General features: G+C 42.7%; 1 protein-coding gene across 8 annotated transcripts in view; it reads left to right on the top strand.

The window, feature by feature from the left end:
• The window catches only part of EPHA3 (EPH receptor A3), a 427,612-nt gene that overhangs the window by 120,680 nt on the left and 290,590 nt on the right, over positions 1-16,342 (top strand). The gene's annotated exons all lie outside the window — the stretch shown is intronic.

Raw genomic sequence — 16,342 nt, 5'->3', positions numbered from 1 at the left:
AGGGTAAGCACAGCATATGAGTCAACGACATACACCTTTACATTGCTTAGGAAATTGGGCATGTCACCTTGCTTGGACGGCAGGGAGGCCAGGCCCTGATCTTCACAGCAACGTACTGCTGATGAGAGGACACATCCTTGAACGGGATAGGTCCAGCGAGCAGGGGAAGCTGTTACGGCAACTCAGATTCGGAGAGGATGAAGAGGCATATGCTGTGCACCTGATCATGTGGTGGTCATACCTGATTGGTTATTCTGCTCAATTGATGATAGTTGTGATGTAATAGTGCTGTTATGGCTGCGGCCTAATAAACTCCACACTAGTTGAAAACGCTTGTGTAGTGTCTTTGTTTTCCGGACCAAGGGGTTGAGCACCAAGTGCTGAGTGCACGATTTGAGAACAAGCTCCGAACCACATAGGGAGGAGCGATAACAAATCGGCCGAAGCCTTGGGGGCCAATCGGCTAGGTGCGGGGGGGGGGGGGGGGGAGGGGGGGTAGGATAGATTAGGGTGAGCGGAGGGGAGGTCGCCCCTTTCGATCCGGCTTCACATGAGGCGGACGCGGTTTTCCCTCCCGCCCACCCTCTACTTCTGTCGCAGCCAGACTGGAAAGGAGGGTAAGCACAGCATATGAGTCAACGACATACACCTTTACATTGCTTAGGAAATTGGGCATGTCACCTTGCTTGGACGGCAGGGAGGCCAGGCCCTGATCTTCACAGCAACGTACTGCTGATGAGAGGACACAGCCTTGAACGGGATAGGTCCAGCGAGCAGGGGAAGCTGTTACGGCAACTCAGATTCGGAGAGGATGAAGAGGCATATGCTGTGCACCTGATCATGTGGTGGTCATACCTGATTGGTTATTCTGCTCAATTGATGATAGTTGTGATGTAATAGTGCTGTTATGGCTGCGGCCTAATAAACTCCACACTAGTTGAAAACGCTTGTGTAGTGTCTTTGTTTTCCGGACCAAGGGGTTGAGCACGAAGTGCTGAGTGCACGATTTGTGGAAAAATGTGATTTTTTTTTTTTTAAGTACTTTGTGAAATTTATTGTTGTTGTGAAATTTATTGTTATACTTTGTTTAAACTTAAAAAGCGGTGTCATTAACAGTGAATCTAATCGAAAAATCGATTCAACAGGGTGAATCGGATCGAATGAAATATTTTTCTCTGAATCGGGCAGCACTATTGGCTACCATGAGAATGGGCTACTGGGCATGATGGACCATTGGTGTGACCCAGTTAGGCTATTCTTATGTTATGTTCTCATCTGTAGGGGCCTTTGTTTTCACTTCTTATTTTAATGTATTTTTTTCCTGGGAACTTATCAGTGTTTTTTTATAATGGGAACAAAAATGGAAGAGAATTAATGTGTGTGGAATGGGGGGGGGGTAACTAATTTCTTCAGCTAAATAATTCAATCCACTTCAAACAGACATAGGAGAACTCACGCACCATTCACACACCCTCCAACCAAAAACGTCAAAAGAAAAAAACTGTTCGACAACCTCCTAGCCATTCGAGCTGCAACACTTGACCCCCAACTCTACAACCTATTGACCTCGACCACAAACTACAAAACCTTAAAAAAAGAAATAAAAACCCTTCTATTAAAAAAACACATAAAACCAAACTAACATAATCAGAACTGTCCCAAGCATCACCTGCAACTACTCCATATGTACTTCTGATGTCATGACAATTCAGACATAATTTATGTTATGTTATGTTTGGAATAATGGTTACATAAATGAGGTTCAATAAAAGAAAATTTTCTGTGGGAGCATTTGTTGGAACTTCTGTTATCCTGATTTCTTCTATCTGTGGGCTTTCTTTAGCTAACCTACTTATCTGGGGCTTTCCACTTCTGCAGCTGCCCTTTTCACGGTCCACTTTGCGCTTGCACTCTCTGGGGAGGGGGGGTTGGGTCTGGGCTTGGTGGGGTAGGTGTGTCTGGTAGTTTTGTCTGGGTGGTGGCTGGGTGTTTCTTGGGTGCTTGTTGTGCGGATTGGTGTGTCTGGTGAGCGGTCTGGGTGTTGTTGCTTGTGGGGGTTTTTTTCATTATAAAATATGGCTGAGGGTCTAGTCCGGCTTATTATTCTTGTGGGTTCTGGGGTGGGATTTGTTTGCTTGCCCCAAGTTTTGGCCTTTTGTTGTGTATTGCTATGCCTCTCATTGGCAATTTTCTCTTGGGAGAGGCTTGTTCATGCTTGTTGTTGCTGTTACTCTCATTCTGTGTTCTTTTTGATAATGTATAAGTTTCTGTACAGACCATGGTTGCTTGTCTGGACCTTTTGCCATTCTCAATAAAAATACTTTGGAAAAAAAAAAAAAAAAAAAAAAAGAAAATTTTCACTGCCTGTTTCTATTCTGACCATTTATTCCATTTCATGGTTATTGCAAAAAAAAAAAAAAAAAAAAAATTTTACATGAGGGGGGGGGGGGGTGTCAAAAAATGATGGGCCCCGGGTGCCACATACCCTAGGTACGCCACTGGTTTCAGGGGTGGGGGTTCGGAGGTGGGTCATATATTCAGGGGTTCCAGCAGGAGGGAGTGGACATTCCTTCTGCCACGGATTGTTTCAGGGTGGCAGCAGGAGGGATTGGGCATCCCTCCTGCCAGGGGTTATTTCAGGGGTTCGGCAGGAAGGAGTGGGCATCCCTCCTGCCACAGACAGTGTGGTGGGGTTCAGGGGTGGTGGTAGAAGGGAATTTGCATCCCTCCTGCCAGCCGACTTGTGGTCAGATTCAGGTGTTCCCTGCCATGGCTGCTCAGCTGATAACGGCAGGGAGATTTCCTTGCAGTGATCAGTTTAGCTGCTGCATCTATTTGAAATGTAAGTCAGCATTTTGCTGGACCACATTACAGCTGCCTTTCATGGCCCTGGGGAGACATCTAGGACCACTTAAGCTCGCCTAAGGCCATTTCCAGCAAAATCACACCCATGCCCAGCCTTGGGAAAGCTTAAGCAGACCTAGGCATCTTCTTGAACTCCTGACAGACGCCTACAGTATAGCTGGCCTGCCTTGGGCTCTATTTTTTTTAGAAAATGTGTTTACTGATTGGCTGGTTAGACAGCAGTAGGACACCTACAATCGGGATGCCATTTATAGAATTTGCCCCTTACCACCCAATTCATTTTAATTTAATCTAATTATTAAGCCAATTAAGCTTGTTATCTGTGCTGATTAAGCCAATTAAATAATTAGGCACCTAGATGGGCTAGGCGCACCTAATTTCAGCCACCATTTATAGAATCTGGGCCTAATTGTGAATATAAGCGACACTTAGCTGGTTAAGTGGCACTGAAAATTATAGCCTAGCCCCGACCAAGCAATTTCACCAATCAGCAGCCAGTTAAATCGCTTTGAATATCAGGCAGCCAATAAACACGTTATTCCCTGCGCATCTACAGAAGTTTAGCTATCATTTTTAATCTATATGAGTATGATGACTTTCAGTTTTATATTCATATAGAATTGATTAAACCAATGCTGTACTAGCCAGGCCTGAATATGCCAAGATTCTGAAGGCTAGACTACTGATGTCTTTAAATGTATTTGATTTCTAATAGTTGCCATTTATTGGTACAGCCTGAAAGTCATTAACTATTAGTGACACCTTGATCTTTTGAAGGCAGTTTTCTACCTGCAATAATTTCTCTTACTAGGAAAGCTGTTTCCTGTTTCTGGATATGTAGAATAAAGGACTCAACAACGCTGAAAAAAAACACATAATTATAGGTGCCAAGGCCTTCAGCGCTACAGCTGCAAATTTGCTTCTCATGGGATTGAGTTAATATTAAGCAACATGTAAAGGAAGCAAAATTGCATCCCCTAAATAGAGCCATGTTTAAGGGATTGACAGCTTGTTTAATGGCAGAATCTCAGAGGAACTGCTGAGCAGGTTATAATATGAGACTGCCAGTGAGACATGAAAGAGCTGAAAAAATGTCACACCGGTAGAATTATACTAACTCTCAGTCGAGAATTATGAAATTGGATTATAAAGACACAAATGCAAAACCTCAACTCTGTAAGCTAGATGTTACCCTGTCTACTAGGTTGGTTGAAAATTTGGAAAACAGAGCATTATGGCAATTAGTACAATGTGGGCTCTATATTAAAAAAGGATTATGCAGTTAACAGCTAGATATAGAAGTCCTTTTTCCAAAATGACCTTCCTCCCCGTAAAATGATTAACATTTGACCCAATAAATCACTATTAAGTGCAATTCTATAACAAGATGGCTGCTTGAAGCAACAGGTGAATAGATGTACCTGACCTGTCCTGACCTGACATATTTTAGATTTCTTCCTTTGCATGCCTAAAAGAAGAAGACAGCAGTATACCTTTCCTACAGAGGACGCTGATATTTTTATGGGTCCGATGGATCAATATGCCACTTTGGATTTAAGAATCAATGCTGGGCAAGAGGCCTTGCTCTCTGGGTCAGTGACGGGAGGTGAATTGCCCACCCAGCAAGAGGCGGATGTAACCCTCAGCCTAGACACACAGCCTGTCTATTGATGCCAGCACTCCTAAGTCCAATTCACCAAGCTATGCAAATCTTCATCTGTCTTAAGTTCACTTCTTAAACAGTAGTAAATTAGTATTTATAGAGCACTCCTAAGTCAGCACTTAGAGGAAGCTCACTCTAAAGATATGTTGTAGACTTAGTCCAGCCGGAAGGAACACCAAGTGCTGCAACACCTTTGGATATGCATAGTCTGCCAATAGTATTTTGGTTGGTGTAGACACATTTTCATTGATGATTCAGCTTGAGACTATCAGGCTCATAATCAAAAAACCAAGATGTCCAAAAAGCATTCTAAATTGACACTAGGGCATCCTAATCGCCAGGTGTCCAAGTGCGATAATCAAAATTGCTTTTCTGGATGTCTAATGAGGTGTCCAGCCTCTGTGCATCCAGACCATAAGATGGGACTGGTGAAAGTATGCTATGGGTGGGCTTTGGGCATACCTAAGGGCAGGTTAGACATTGAAGTCTTGCAGCAATAATCAAACATTTTGCAAGACAACCAGGACGGAAATTAGAAGTTTGGAACTAGACCTGTTTTAGAAGCATCTTAAGTGCCACAAAGTTGTCCAAACTGACTAGATGTCCACTGCATGCATCAAGGTAAGACAAACCCACACTATCCCAGTGCTCACTGAATCCCTTCCACCACACAAAAATGAGAACAAAAAGGTACATACCTGGTATGGGGAAGCCTAGTAGAGCTGCACACAGGTGTCATAAGTAGCTAAGTGGATGGGCTAGTGAACCATAGAGAACCACTACATTTATGGTAGAATGTGTGAGCCCACCCAAACCCTACTATACTGCCATATAGGTGCTACCTGCAGCCTAAGTGCTACTGGGGTGGTACACAGGAGGGTATAGTAGGTTTAGGGGGCTCACCATAAATTATAAAGGGGTTATGGTGAGATATAAATCTATAAAACTAAAACCCAAAAGACAATCTGCTGCAAATAATTTTAAATCCAATGCCTAAAGCGTAATTGGCTAACACCCCTTTTCCTTTGGTGAGAACGTTTGAACTTTACTATATACTGAAAAAAAAAATCAATGTAATGGACATCAGTATGGGCACAACTCACTTTGCAAAAGTGAAATTTGGGCCCGGGCAGTAACTCATAGATGACAAGCACCAGACAATAAGTCTAAATAAGAACTGCCCCATACATCATATAGTTCAATCTTGTGGAATTAATTAACTCAGAACACTGTATAAATCTTTAACAAACATTCAAACCAAGTGAAAAAAGAGGAGTAAAGACGTAATAACGCCCCAAAACAAAAATCTGCATCAAAACCGTGAAAGTGCAATGTGCTCACATAGAAAAATTTCACTGAAAAACTATGTCCATCAATAAAGTATACTTAGCTGAGTCCCGTTAAAAGTTCATGTCACCACTCAACAGTTTGCATCACCAATCGACAGAGCTCTATTTCAATGTCTTCATCAGGAGCGGGGATTAAAGTGCTGGTGCAATAAGACACAAAAGGAGTAATATCCTTGCAAAGCGACAGGAAACCCTTAGTCCTGCCTGCACGGTCCACCAAAGCTTAGCACAATCAAATCTTTGAGCAAGCTTTGTGCCAAGCTTTGGTGAAGATGAAGCATTTTAAACTTCCCTTGAATTTATCTAGATTACTTTCTGCCCTTATTTGGGTTGGTAGAAAATTCCAGATTGAAGGAGCAGTAACTGCAAAAGATGTGTCCCAGCGAGTAATGATAATCGTTAAAGCGGGTACATGAAGAAGATAGTGGGTAGTGGATCTTAGGCCCTCTTTTACAAAGGTGCGCTAAGCGTTTTAGCATGCGTTTAGTGCACACATGCGCTAACCATAGGATAACATGCACGCATTAGCATTTAGCACGTGTGTAGCGTGCACTAATATTTAGCGTGCACTAAAAAACATAGCGCACCTTTGTAAAAGAGGGGGTTAGTGTTCTAAGCGGGTCATATGGGATAAGAAGCTTGTGGATGAAAGCAGGTTCTTTAGTATTTTGGGCTTTGAAGGAAAGAATGGCAATTTTATAAGTAATTCTGTGCAGAATTGGTAGCCAATGAACATTCTTAAGCAGAGGAGTAACATGGCCCTTTCTTGATTCATGTGGATTAATTTTGAACTATTTATTTATTCAATTTTCTATACCAGTGTAACTCAAACTGTGTGCTGAGGCACACTAGTGTGCCTCCTGAGATTCCAAGTGTACCGTGGCACACTGAGGAGGAAGAGAGGCGCTTGGCAGCTGACTTCCCTACGCGGTACAGCGCCAGCGCTGCCCAATTCGCCAAACACCTGCATGTATCCCCCTTCTCTCTAGCATCCTCTAGCTTCCCCCCTGGCCTCTTGGTCTCACCTTTAAAGCTAATTACAGCAGCTTGCAGAGGATCGCAGGTAGGCAAAATGATTTTATTTTCAATATAGTGATTGAAATGTGTCATTTTTGAGAATTTATACCTGCTGTGTATATTGTGTGTATATGAAAAATGAATGGAAAAAAAATGCACACTCCTGCCACATTCTGACCCTTGATCTCCCATAGTGATTCCACAGGAATTTTGCACTCCTTTCTATGGACTTGGAACCTGAAAAACCTGGGGCTGATTACTAGATTTGCACTCCTTTAAAAAAATAAAAATAATAAAAATCCCCTAACACCTATAATCCTGTATTTGATACATTTCTGAAGTTCTATAAAGCAGCAGGTAAAATTTTAAAATGTCTAACTGAATAATAATAAAAGATTCTCATTTTTACCTCTGGTTTTGATATATGCTCATTGCGAAGTCATGAAAAGACCCAACAAGGGCTCCTTGAATCCACCTTAAATAATGCTTCTTAAAAAAAACAACCCCAAAAAACCATCAATTGTTCAATTGTGTTCCCTGAATCAGAAATGGAGTGAAGCCCAGGTCCCTCTGTATGAAAGGGGACAGTACTGCTGCTGAACTACCAGACTGACCTTAGGTTTAATTTCTTTTAGTGTCCTAGTCTGAGAGATGCAAATTTCAATAGCTGGTTCATTAAATTCATTAGAGGGATTTAAGAAGAAGAAAACCCAAGAAAAGCGGGTAAAGATTTGGCTGGTGGAAAAAACCTTGGATTAATTTAAAGTCTGCAATTAGCATGAATCAAGCATGGCAAGTAAAAGTTTTAATGATAGGCTGGCCCGGTCCTCAGGCTAAATTATGCATAATTATTCATAGCTGCTATTTTTGTCTGTCATGCGTTTGTCCTAGACCTCTGCCTGAGGAAACAATTTGAAATAATTAGAGCCTCGTGCAGTGACAATGATGAATGAATTGAATGCTCCTTGCACCAAACCCAGATCTTGATAAGAAGCAGATAAGTTTGGCAAGGATGGTATTTTTGGGATTAGATTTGCAATTATAGAAACTTTTACATCTTGCTTATTTTGTGGAGGTGGTATGCAAGTCAACCTTTCCTGACCTCAACTAATTAGGAGCTGGGAGTGCTAGGACTGTGAAATCTTTCCAGCTCTGCAGAGCTATGTGAAAACTGCTCCTGAAAATTGCAAAATCGAGGCATAATAGAGGATTTCTTTCTTTGATTGTTGGGGGGAAAGTGGGAGGCAGGGAACAGCCTATTTGCTTAGATGGCTTGATTTGGTTTGGAACAGAAAGTCTTGTAGAACCTGATGCCAAACCTGGCATACACACAAGATGAACTCTCTTCAGCTTTTTCAACACAGCTACACCCTCTGTGCCCTGGGCAATAATTTCAATGTAGCAGATCACATGTGTAGTCAGAATCAAGATTCAAATTAATTATATTTATGTTTATTAAGAACATAAGCAATGCTTCTGCTGGGTCAGACCAGAAGTCCATCATGCCCAGCAGTCCGCTCACGCGGCGGCCTATCAGGTCCAGGTCCTGTATAGTAATTCTCTATCTATACCATTCAATCCCCTTTTCCTTCAGAAAATCATCTAATCCCTTCTTGAAACCCAATAGCAAGTGGACATGATTGAGACTTTCAAAATAATGAAAGGCATCGACAAAATAGGGCAGGAAAATAAATTATTTACATTGTCCAACGTGACACGGACAAGAGGACATGGACTGAAGCTAAGGGGGACCAAGTCCAGGACATATGTCAGGAAGTTCTGCTTCACGCAGTGAGTGGTGGACACTTGGAATGCTCTCCCAGAGGAGGTTATTATGGAATCTACTGTTCTAGGATTCAAAAGCAAATTAGATGCACATCTCCTTACGAAAGGCATAGAGGGATATGGGTCACTAAAACTACATCAGGTGTATACCTGACTGGGCCTCCACATGTGCAAATCACCGGACTCGATGGACCATGGGTCTGATCCGGAGATGGCAGTTCTTATGTTCTATCACTCCCTCTGGAAGCGTATTCCAGGTGTCCACCACCCTTTGGGTGAAGAAGAACTTCCTAGCATTGGTTCTGAATCTATCCCCTCTCAATTTATCTGAATGTCCTTTCGTTCTTGAAGTTTTTGAAAGTTTGAAGAATCTGTCCCTCTCCACTTTCTCTATGCCTTTCATGATCTTGTAAGTCTCTATCATATTCCCTCTAAGTCTCCGCTTTTCTAGGGAAAAGAGCCCCAGTTTCTCTAATCTTTCAGCATATGAAAGGTTTTCCATACCCTTTATCAGTCGTGTCGCTCTTTTCTGAACCCTCTCGAGTATCGCCATATCCTTCTTGAGGTACGGCGACCAGTATTGGACACAGTCTTCCAGATGTTGGTGCACCATCGCCCGATACAACAGCAGGATAACATTCTTCATTCTGGTTGTAATACCTTTTTTGATAATACCTAGCATTCTGTTGGCCTTCTTTGAGGCCACTGCGCACTGTGCTGATGGCTTCATCGTTTTATCAACCAGTACCCCTAAGTCCTTCTCTAGGCTACTTTCACCCATTACCAGCCCTCCCATCGTATAGCTAGCTGTACATCGGGTTTCTGTTTCCTACATGCAAGCCTTTACATTTCTTTACATTAAAGTTCATTTGCCATTTATTCACCCATTCTTCCAGTTTGTTCAGGTCCCTTTGTAAATCTTCACAGTCGTCTTTAGTCCTAACCCCACTAAAAAGTTTTGTGTCATCTGCGAATTTTATAACCTCGCACTTATGATATACCACTTACCAGCATCCAGTACCCAGTGGTTTACAATCCATAAAAACACATAATAGAAAACCAATAAGAATTCCATGCATAATATAGGACAGACCTCACCTCCATTCATACCAAGATATTTTATAAAAACAACCCAAAAGGGCCAATTCCTCATCCATTCTGCATCCCAACTTCCTCCATATGAGGTTCTCTCTAAAAACAAACAAACAAGGACTTAACTTTTAAGCCCGATGTGGTCACATTTTACCCAAACATGGCTGTTTCAGGGAACACTAGGGGCTCCTTTTACAAAGGTGCTTTAGGGCCTTAACGCGTGGAATAGCGTGCGCTAAAATGCTATGCGCTAGCCGCTACTGTCTCCTCTTGAGCAGACGCTATAGCGTGTGCTAATCCGGTGTGTGCGCTAAAAACGCGAGCACACCTTTGTAAAATGAGCCCTAGAAAGAGATCAAGTAAACAAGAAGCCCAATATTCCAAATGAATTAAATGGCTAGGAAGAGGTTCCTGGTCATTTAAATTACATGTCCAGGATTAACTGGGGATTTTTCAACAGCACTTACCGTATTTTCACGCATATAACGCGCGCGTTATACACAATTTTGCAAACCGTGCATAACCATGCGCGTTATACGCGTGAGTGCATTTTACAACTTTTTTTTTACATAGTTCCCCCCCCCCCGACGTCCGATTCACCCCGCAAGACCGCTCGCACCCCCACCCCGAAGGACCGCTCGCACCCGCACCCGCACCCCGAAGGACCGCTCGCACCCGCACCCGCACCCCGAAGGACCGCTCGCACCCCCACAGCCTCCCCCCCATCATGGAGAAGCTCATACCGTTGTCCTGCTGCTTCCTCTGCCGGCGGTCCCGGCCCTTCTGTGAGCCCTGCGTCTGCGCTGCTTCCTCTTCCGGCGGTCCCGCCCTTTCTCTGACGTCAGATATAATAGTCTGCACCTCCAAAATGAATGCGCCTGACAAGCCCATGCCCCTTCAACGATTATGCCCTTTTGCAAATGCACTCTTAATTTTACATGCACATCTTTATTGAATATTGACTACGAAGTTGTATGGGTATATGGAAATAGTTGCCAAGTAGCACTTACTGCATAATTGATTGTTAGTGCCCAATTATTGATACTAACTGGTATTTTATTCAATTAAACTGAGCACTCAAATTGAGCATGTGACCAAATATGTGCATGCGTATTTTGGACTGAAATAAATATCTTTTGATTTTATCCCATTGGCTCTTGTGGAAAGCTTTTTGTCTGGTCCCATTGTTTTCTTTGTCTACATTGCGTTTGTGGGTCTTCTCTCTGGTGGACTTGTTCTGGCATTTGCAATTTTGAGCACCATTTATAGAATTTGGGAGATAGTGGCACTGAAAATGCTTGGTTAGCACCCAAACTGAAACTATTTTGTAGGTGTTCCAGGGGTTGAGTTGGCACTCAACTGGTTAAGTGCTAATTATCAGCACGTAAACAGCTAGCATAACTGCATAAATAGAACTGCATATACCCCTCCCCTTTTCAAAACCATAATAGCGTGTCCGACCCTTGGATACTCTGTAGGCCAGTCCTCACATTTACTTCGTAGAATTATGCTGTAAATCTCCCTTTCACATGTTGTGTTTGATATATTCCTATTTGGCAACAATTTTATAAGGGGTGTTAAAACCTAGGCATCAATAATCTGTGCACTAAGATAGTATTCAATAATGGCATCTGCTCAGATTCCATTACAGAATAGAGCATAAATTGGCCCTGATCAATTTTCAGAGGATTGTGCTTATGCGGAGCTAGCTAAACTGAAGTTGGGCAAAGCGATGGGGCCAGATGGTGTACATCCAAGGGTACGGAAGGAACTTAGGGAAGTTCTGCCAATTCCGCTGGCTGACCTTTTCAATGCTTCTCTAGAATCGGGAGTGGTACCAGAGGATTGGAGAAAGGTAGATGTGGTCCCTTTCTACAAAAGTGGAAGTAAGGAAGAAATAAGGAGCTACAGGCTGGTAAGTCTGACTTCTGTGATAAGTAAATTAATGGAAACTCTTTTAAAACAGAAAAAAAGTCACATTTCTTGAATCCAGTGATTACAGGACCCGAGGCAACATGGATTCACTAGACTAGAGGCAGGTCTTGTCAGACAAATCTGATCAATTTCTTTGACTGGATTGGATAGAGGTCGTGAACTAGATGTGGTGTATTTAGATTTTAGCAAAGCCTTTAACAGTGTTCCACATAGGCATCTAATAAATAAACTGAGTGTCCTCAGGATGGGCCCCAAAGTGATGGACTGGGTCAGGAACTGGTTGAGTGGAAGATGACAGAGGGTAGTAGTCAATGGAGATCACTCTGAGGAAAGGGATGTTACAAGTGATGTGCCTCAAAGTTCAGTTTTGGGACTGTTCTTTTTAACATTTTTGTAAGATTTGTCACATTGCGGATGACACCAAAATCTGCAATAGAGTAGACATCCCTTATGGTGTAGATAACATGATGAAAGAGCTAGTGAAGTTTGAGGAATGGTCTGAAATTTGGCAGCTAAGATTTGATGCTACGAAATGTAAGGTCATGCATTTGGGCTGCAAAAACCCAAGGGAACAGTACAGTTTAGAGAGTGAAGAACTTTTGTGTTTGAAAGAGGAATTGGACTTGAGTGTTATAGTATGTGATGATCCTGAAGTGATCAAACAGGTTGAAAAGGTGATGGTGAAAACTAGAAGGATGTTTGTGTGTATAGAGAGAAGAATAGTCAGTAGGAAAAAGGAGATATTATTGATGCCCCTGTATAAGACTCTGGTGAGTCTAGGCTTACTAAAGTGTACATATGCATTATTGTGGACTAACCATCAGCATGTTTTATTACGTCTTAGGCCCCATTGTATATAAGGTGGAACTTGTGGTAAATAAATGTGATACTGCATGTGCACATTATTAAATTTGAAATAATGAAGGGTGAAATGAGTTGTTCAACATCACAAGGACCGTGTTTCCAGTCCCTTGTTCTAACTGCTAAGCTAATCCTTCAGGGTGCAACACAGAGGAGAAAGACAACGAAAGCATGACATCCCACAGGTATGGATGTTCTGTGGCTGGAAGCTTGGATAGATATTTGACAGGCTGGACAAGAATAACTGGGTAGAGTAGATGGGTCAATTGGTCTTTTTGCCCTATCATCTTCTGTATTATTACACATTACAGGTATTGGACTAGAAGGCTGAATTTCAGGATGTCACTATAAATACTCAGAGCTAGCGTGTACAAATCAAACAAATCAAACTATAAATACTAACATCCAAGAGACAGCACATAGTTCCCCCAGAAGTTTTAAGTTTGTATTAATGTTAACAGAAAAGAAATGTGTGTTGGGAAGATGTAAGCTAGTCAGCAGCACTGGACTGTAACAGCTCAAATTCTTGTTCTTGTTAAGTGAGTGATATCTGGAAACGTGAGGAGCATATCCCACTGTCCTCACTATGAATCTGAAGGTACAGCAGAATGTAGACTGATTTCTTTCAGGCAACGTAATGCAGAATATTACCACATAGCCCTCTATAAAGACCTAGACCAAATGCTGGAAGCACAAAGAAAAACCAACAGACCATCACAGGGGGGAAAATCAAGTTTGCTGAACCCACAAGGGAAGGAGTGACTCCAAGCTTGAACCATAATTGAGTAATTAGTCCCTCTGCTTATCATACCAGGGCAGCAATCACATCCATAGATAGAAACCAGCCTGACAGCCTCGGCCTGGTAGAAAATGCATAGTCTGGATCTCATGTACTCCCTCAAGCTAAACTAGTTTTCTCTAGGAGATATAAACAGTTTAATAATACAGTGCAAGAGGAAGAAACAAGAGTAACAACAATATTTCAGTACAAGGAGGAAGGAATCTCCAGGCTTGCCATCCTCTAAAATATCTTGCCTGGTAGAGCCAACTTTGATGTTATCCTACCTACTTGGAAAATCTTCAATATATACTGATCTCCCTTTAGAATAACCCAGTGAGGAGCCAATGAATGCTTACCAATGCTGGCTAACTAGAATTAAACAGCTGCAATAAATAACATGTTCAGGAGTTACTTAGGGTAAATGGGTGTGTTATAGCCAAGAGTCTCTTATAATAGGCAAGAGTTTAACTGCGTTGAATGGAAAGTTCACACATTCTGCACTGCAGAATGATCTTGGTGCAATGTATCCTGTAAGCGGGGTCTCAAACTGAGTCAAGCAAATGGCTGTCTTTGTCATAAAGGGAGGTGATCAATTTCCTTCTTTAGTTTTACTTTTGATTTTGGCTGTCTGATGAGAGTCAGCTCAACTGCAAGTGCAGGAATGCTAGAACTAGTGGCATGTTTAAACGCAGTTCCTTGATTTGCTTTTTCACATCTATTGTATAAAATTTTCAATTACAGTAATAGGGTAAATAAGTAAGACTCATGGGGGTAATTCTCTATAGATCTCCTAAAGTTAGGCACCAGCACGATGCATGCTATAGATGAATGTTTATGCAATTACTGTTATGGAATAGTAGCACAAGTTATGTGCCTAATCACCTATACTAGCTACTGTATTTTCACGCATATAACGTGCACCCGTGTAAAACGTGCACACGGGTATAGCACGCGGGAAAACAACATTTATGTAAATAAATTTACATATAGCGCGCATACACGTATACCGCGCATGCTGCTTGCCGCCCCGACTCTCCTCTCGCCGCCCTGCCCTTGAAGTCCAGTCCCCCCTGAAGTCCTGTCCCCCCCTGAAGTCCTGTCCCCCCCTTGAAGGCCCGCCCCACCCTGAAAGCCTGATGCCCCACCCCAAAGGACTGCTGGCCCCCCACCCTGAAGGACCGCTCACACCCCCACCCTGAAGGACCGCTCACACCCCCACCCTGAAGGACCACTGGCTCCTCATGCTGAAGGACCGCTGGCCCCCCCCCACCCTGAAGGACCGCTCACACCCCCACCCTGAAGGACCGCTGGCCCCCCCACCCTGAAGGACCGCTCGCACCCCCCCGATGTCCTATTCATCCCCCAGCCCCCCCGCACCGTTTGCGGTGGAGAAACAGCCTACCATGGGTTTGCGATGCCAGTGAGCCCTGCGCTGCTTCCTCTGCCACGGTCCCACCCCTTCTCTGCACTGCTTCCTCTGCTGCGGTCCCGCCCCTTCTCTGACAAACGGTGCGGGGGGGCTGGGAGATGAATCGGAGATCGGGGGGGAACCAGCAATGTAAAAAACAAATTGTAAAATGCGCTCACACATATAACGCGCACGGTTATGCTCGGTTTGTAAAATCATGTATAGTGCGCGCGTTATATGCGTGAAAATACGGTAACTGGCTGGCATAAATGCTCATACCTAATTGTAGACAGTTAGGCGCATAACTGATAGTATTCTGAACCTGTGCCCGCTAGTGCTAATCACACTGATCTGCCCATGCACCTCCCTGGTCCACACTGTTGTCGCGAGCTATAGATTTTCTTCATGCAATCTGCAGAATCCTAAACACAGTTGCGCATGTAACTGATAATTACTGCCAATTATCTCCAACGAACACCAGTTCTAGGCATTAATTGGTCATCAATGCTAAGAGTAAGATCCTAAGAACATAATTATCTCCATAATGGGACAGTATACTGTTTCCAACAGTGTCCACTCCAGGTCACAATTACCTGGAAAAGGATTCCACAAGAGTCAAAAAGATTTGATGCTACGTACCCTAGAAATAAACACTGGATTTTCCCAAGTCCATCTTAATAATGGGTCATGGACTTTTCTTATAGGAACTTGTCCAAACCTTTTAAAATCTTGCTAAGCTGAAGATCTTTCCAGATGTTTCAAGAGCTACTCAGGGTAGATGCAAGCAATTTCTTCAATTGAAATCAAAGGTTGTGGTCCTTGGTGCCACCTTTTTCTTGAAATTTCTTTCAACATGTCTAGTTTCTTTTTGCCAGATTCAAGCTTTGTCTTCTTTGAATCAAATCAGTTGGATAGGTTGTTAATAGATAGGGAAGTAAAGTGATGTGATCATAAATGAAGGAAATGTTAAATTGCCTTAGTACTTTCTAGGTAATGGTATGACTTATTGGTCAATAAATAGAAAAACTCCACTTGTTAATATAGGAGCACTATCCACAACGGAAGAAAAAGCCTCAGGTATTATTACGGCAGAGCAAAAAATGCTCAAACCTCCTCCACCCACATCATCGGCAAAAAACCTCTGAAGGGAATGTGCAAAAACCACTACTCTATTTTTGCAGAAATTAATTCATTAGCTACTTCTTATCTAATTGTGAAGATGTAAGTGAAACAACATGTAAGCCAACGTTTCACGGTGTGTAACCGTTTCTTCAGGGCTTTGTCAAAAGTCACTTCCCCACATTTTTGACAAAGCCCTGAAGAAACGGTTATTCTGGACAGCTTTCAAGGCATCCAAACTGAGTTCTGGGTGGGCTTTGGGCATGCTTAGACTTGGATGACTTGAAACTTGGATGACTTTTCCAAGGATGTCCAGGATGGAACTTAGATGGTCTGAGCTAGACCACTTTTAAAAACATCTAAGATCCAAAAAGGTAACCAAACTGACCAGATGACCATCAAAAGAATTAGTTGATGACCCTCCATACATTCCAAGTGGTCACTAACCCCCTCCCACCTCACAAAGA

The sequence above is a fragment of the Geotrypetes seraphini genome, chromosome 4 (genome assembly GCF_902459505.1).
Source record: "Geotrypetes seraphini chromosome 4, aGeoSer1.1, whole genome shotgun sequence".
NCBI lineage: Eukaryota > Metazoa > Chordata > Amphibia > Gymnophiona > Dermophiidae > Geotrypetes > Geotrypetes seraphini.
The sequence above is the reverse complement of the archived record's forward strand: the minus strand, read 5'-3'. Positions and strand labels throughout refer to the sequence as shown.